Below are 6,000 nucleotides of genomic sequence, written 5' to 3'. Positions count from 1 at the left end.
CCCCCATCTCCTACCTACTAACCTCATCCTGCCCCCTTGACCTGTCCGTCCTCCCTGGACTGACCTATCCCCTCCCTAACTCCCCACCTACACTCACCTTTACTGGCTCCATCCCCGCCTCTTTGACCTGTCTGTCTCCTCTCCACCTATCTTCTCCTCTATCCATCTTCTATCCGCCTCCCCCTCTCTCCCTATTTATTTCAGAATCCCCTTCCCCTCCCCCATTTCTGAAGAAGGGTCGAAATGTCAGCCTTCCTGCTCCTCTGATGCTGCTTGGCCTGCTGTGTTCATCCAGCTCTACACTGTGTTATTGCAGAAAGGTGGGGTTTACATTCTCTCGTTGTGGTTAGAACTGGTGCTAAACCAGTGACTGAAGTCTGTGACAGTCTCCAAGATAGGGTGGAGCCCCCTTATGCCCCTCGGTGAACTAAGGGTAGGCCATTCTAGGCCTGCACTCTGTTGTGCATTAAGGCCATCTCTGAACCACTGTGTTCTCGTTTTAAAGTTCCAGCTTCATGGATTCCAGTTTGCTTCACCTCCTCTTGCAGCCGACCATGGATGTGCCAGTATCAAGCCTGTTAAAATGAAACACATTTTTGTCAGTGGCCCAAAGACAATTTCTGACTAACATTATTTCCACATTCATTACAAACAGTTATCGCTGTCAAAGTTCCAGAAATACTCAAAAACAGCACTCTAGCAATTCAAATAAAGTCACCAATGATTCTCCTAATAGCAGCTGATGTTTCCTTTAATCTGAAAGGCACTCTAATCCCAGAGAACCATAGGTTGCTCTCTAATTAGAGAAAGATAGACAACTGGTGGTGACTGGAGGGTCACTATACCTCAGGCAAAGGCCTAGGTTAAGAAGACAGAGATTTTGTGATGACCTTGGTGACCTTTATGGTGCCCTCTATCCTGGCCATACCTATGATTCTTTGTAACTGATTTAGAATTGACAATTATAATGCTACGTCTATTGAAGCAGGCATTTGGTTCCCATTAGGATACTGCAAAAAGGACCTGTTGATTTCCTTTCAAACTGCTGGGCACCAAAAAGAAATCCCAGTTCAATATCTTAGTGATTCGTCTTTTTGAAGGAGAAACACAATTTCCAAATTGAAGTTCTGAATATACAAAAGATTAAATGAGAAATAACATGTACTTGTGAAATTATGTCATACAAATGTATCTATTATATTTCCGACAAGTCAAGTTGTTCTGTTGTGACAGCATTGTCAAATCTGTCAGAAGTCTTTCATATAAATGCAGGAAAATGTCATCAGATTGTAATTAGTCATTTCTTAAACCCATACTCCACAAAAGCTACATCATTCCTGGCTTAATTCCCATCAATGATGGGAACTATCAATGGAAATATATCTCCATAAAGCCAAATGAAGGATGAGCAGACACATTCTGATACTTTCTTCTAGTCTTTCTGTGTGTCTTACATTTTTTGATCATCCATAAATATTCCTGGCACATCTTGATTAATCAGAGACGGCATATCCTGCTGTAATTCTGCCTTTTAGCAGACAATATTAGTGCTAAAAATGTATCATATTACTGTACTGCACTCATGCAGGCATTATACTTATCAGTTTGAAATGTTGTTCAAATTCAGTCATATCTGAAATGAAATTGGCTCACTTATGAACTGATATAAAAGATTACTCAATTGACACAATAAAACCAATATATGTGGTGTAATCTTCCATTGTTTAAATGTTTCTTTGGGTCGCTATGTATGTGGGAATATTATCTGTAACCCTTTCCAATGTGACTATCAAAGCATTCCAAAAGAATGGATCTTGCTAGAAATCAGGGCCTGAGGAAATCCTCCAATTGTGTCTAGCACAGAGCAGTTAACAAAAGGAAGATATCCACCCCCGGTACTGTACTTTTATTTGAAAAGATTTTCAGTGTTCAGTGATGATTCCATTATAATCAAATGTCAAATTGACATGAAGATGGATTATAATCTGTTGCTGGATTGCTGCAATAGATAAATTATATGAACATGGAATAAATGTAAAGCAAAGCTATTGGTGAGTTTCTTTTTAAGGATTGATCAGAATCATTCTTTTTGGCAGTGCCTCAGGAACAAAGGTGACATTCTTCCACACTGGAGTTGTGGGCCTTGGGGTAGCTATGTGTCCAATTCCGGATCCATGATCCCTGCTGCTGGAGGGGCAGGTGGTGTTTGAGGGACTGGGTAGGTGGGATGTTCAGGTTTCTACAAGGCCCTCCCATTGTTTGTGCTTGGTTCTGCCTTGGCCTGTAGGAGACATTCAAAACTTCATGGGTACATCTTTCCTAGTTTTGGTGGTTTTGAGCAAGAGATTCTCATGCGTCAATGTGAACGTTGTTCTTTTTAGGGAGGCTTTGAGAACGTCCTACAAGTGTTTTTTCCACCCTCCTAACAACTGCTTGCAGTGACGAAGATCAGGGTAGTGTTTGTTTTAGGAGTTTTGTCCCGGGCGTGTGAAGAAGTCGTCTCATCCAGCTCAGCTGACTGAATGTAACCAGAGCCCGAATGCTGTCGCTGTTGACCTGAGGGGGTCAACAAATCTTGTTGGATTTGCATGAATTTGTGCTTACATCACATATAGTCTTCCCTAGTGATCTGAACTCTCTGTTGCACATTATTCTAAACCCTTGGTGTATACAGGACGACTTTAACACTCCTGCACTTTGGCCATGAGCCCAGTGTGGAATCTGAGATCTTTGTCAAACACTGTGTACACCAACACACAGAGGGTCAATGTAGACTTTCATTGTCAATGACTGCCCTCACTGAAAGAAAGCTGCCAAGTAATGAGAATTAACTAATATTGCCCAGGAACTTGCTATTTTGGTTCCTGACAGTCCACGGGCAGTGTCGTGTGGCAGACGCAGGCTGGTAAAGGACCTTAGTCTTCTGCGTGTTTAGGCTAAAGCAACTTGTTTCATATGCATCTATGAATGCATTGGCCTCTGAGTGTGTACACACGTAAGCATAGAATTATAGAAACCCCAGTGTGGAAGCAGGCCGTTGGCCCATCAAGTCCACACCGACCCTCTAGAAAGGCATCCACCCAGACCCAACCCCCTACCCTGTCTCCATAACCCTGTATTTCCCATGGCCCATCCACCTAACCTATACGTCTCTGGACTATGGGAGGAAGTCGGAGCATCCAGAGGAAACCAACACAAACAGGGGAGAGAATATGCAAACTCTACACAGACAGTTGCCTGAGGTTGGAATGGAGCCGGGTCCCTGGCGCTGTGAGGTAGCAGTGCTAACCACTGAGCCACCATGCCGCCCTACATGGCACTGCGCCATCTGCTTACTGCAACTCAATGACAGAGGTCAGGGTGCGATGTTGGCTGAAAAGTCATCAGCTTGTTTCATTCCATCAGGTGCTTCATGCCTCTGGGGTGAAATGCTGCAGTAAGGAAGATGAAGTAGAGCATTGCTGTGATGGCACAGACATGCTTGACGCTAATTTGCACACATATTACGCCCATGATGAGGAGCAGGGCTTGCATGCTGTCATTCAGCAGGTAGAAAATGGAGACCAGTTTCTGTCAGCAGCCACATTTGAAGAAGATGCTCCGAAATCCCTCTCAAAAGAGGCCATGTGCAGAGGTTACTGATGCTCTTGTATTTCTCATGGAATTTCCTTGCTGTGAAAACCATGTCCACTCTGCCTCTTGATAGGCAGAATCTGGATTTTGACTCTGGGAGGAGTCGGTAGAGATAAGGATTCCTTATAATTCCTTATAATTGATAAGGATTCTTGCAATGACATTCCTGTGCAAGAAAGTAATTTAGAATCGCCTCACAAGAGCAGCTTCTGACAGATTTAAGGACAGCACAGGCACTGTGGAAATTCTGTGGTTTCCATTCATTGAACATGACCAGATGGATTGTGAGGTGCTGAGGGAACAAGTCTATCTTCCCAGCATCCTTGAGTCTATTAATATTGAATTTCCTGCGGCAGTGTTTCTGCTGTTCATCACTTTATCATGAAGCTGGCGGTGATTATAGACCAGGTTAAGTGATGGTTGGTCTAGCGCTCGTCAGCACCACCCATGTGGTGGGTGATATAGACATCCTCACATTTCCTCACTCAAATGATGATGTAGTCGAGCACACATCAATGTCTGGAGTAAGGGTGCTGCCATCATGTCATGTCTTTGACTCTCTGAATAACCCTGCTGTTTGATATGACTGGGCCACGTTCCAGGCATTTGATCAAGGTCAATTAGAAATGGGCAATAAATGCTGGCTCATCTAGCAATACCCACATCCCACTGATTAAAATGTTGAATGCTTCACAAGCAGCCAATCTGATCGTTCCCCTGTGCTGACACCACATTTTAATTCCTGACATTGAGATTCTGAGCTGTGGGCCTGCAGACCTCCCTCAGTCCATTGTTTTCAGCGGCCTGATCCAGCTGGGAACCAAGGGACTGATCTAAAACTTGGAGGAAGTCTCCCAATCATATATCAGATTAAATCAGTGGAACCCATAGGTCATTGTCAAGATGGAATCACTTTGATCCACTTGAACCACAAAGCAAGAGCAAAAGTAAGCTGTTCATTTTTCCAAGAGCCTCTTCCTCCCAAAAGGTTACACTAATCTTGTAAATTTATTTAAATCACAAAATTGTTGCTTAGAGCACATTTAATTTATTCAAGATTTGAAAGGGAGGCTATTAAGGAGAAATCACTGCTGTGTGTAAACTCATCACTGATTGGTAATTCTACTATTTTCTGTCTGGATGAAACAATATGAAAGGCAATGGAAACAGTTGCAGTTTTGACGTAATTAAGTCATTAACTGTGTTAAAGGGTGAAGAGGAATTTTCTTCACTTCACTGATTAATGGCTGACTGGAGTTCTTTGCTCACCACTTGGTAACTGGCATCATTCACTGTTGGCAGAATCACAAGAGTAAAGAAGTGGGAATAGTTCCCAAATACTGGGAATAAATTAATGCCACAAATGGAACAAATGTACGGTCTGCCTGATGTTTTAAGTGAATGTCTAGAACCATTAGATGGATGAAGTGATTTTTTTTGACTTTGCAGCCATGTGTAAATTTATCAAACCCTAGGCCAACCCTATTTATGTATCATATTAAACCAACTACTGTTCCATCTGCTGTTGTCATTACAATCCCAATCATATGTGGCACGAGAAAATCTAGATTAGTTCAGATGACCTCTGTGATTTCTCAGTCGTGCTCCCACAAATGCATCAAAGCAGTGACTACTGCCATCTGTGCAAGGTCACACTGGTTCATTTCAATCCCTGATGATGGGGTCAGTGCTGCAGCTTGGCCAATAGGATTTGATAACATGACTGTGTTTCCCCCAGGTTGATTGCACTCATGTGGTACTGAGACGCCTGTATCACAACGCTATGGAATTCATCGACAGAAAGGGGATCCAGTCAAGTAATATTCAAGTAATCACTGACACCCAGTTTGGCTTCCGCAGGGGCCACTCAGCTTGATTCAAACATGGACAAGAGAGCTGAATTCCAGAGGTGAGGTAAGAGTGACAGCCCTTGACATCAAGGCTGCATTTGATTAAGTGTGGCATCAAGGAGTCCTAGCAAAATTGGAAGCAATGGGCATCAAGGCAAAGTCTCTGCTGGTTGGAGTCATACCTGAGACACGGGCAGATGGCTGTCATTGTTGGAGGTCAGTCATCTCAGCTCCAGGACATCTCTGCAGGAGTTCCTCAGGGTAGTGTCCTAGGCCCAACCGTCTTCAGCTGCTTCATCAATGACCTTCCCTCCATCATAAGATCAGAAGTGGGGATGTTGTTGATGATCCAACAATGCTAAGGAGCAGCATTCGCTACTCCTTAGATACTGAGCAGTCCATGATCAAATGCAACAAGATCTGGATAACATCCAGGTTTGGGCTGACAAGTAGCAAGTAACATCTGCACCGCACAAATACCAAGCAATGACCATCTCCAATAAGAGACAATCTAAAT

Source organism: Rhincodon typus, chromosome 2 (genome assembly GCF_021869965.1).
Source record: "Rhincodon typus isolate 14 chromosome 2, sRhiTyp1.1, whole genome shotgun sequence".
In the NCBI taxonomy this organism is placed as follows: domain Eukaryota; kingdom Metazoa; phylum Chordata; class Chondrichthyes; order Orectolobiformes; family Rhincodontidae; genus Rhincodon; species Rhincodon typus.
This window is presented reverse-complemented; position numbering follows the sequence as displayed.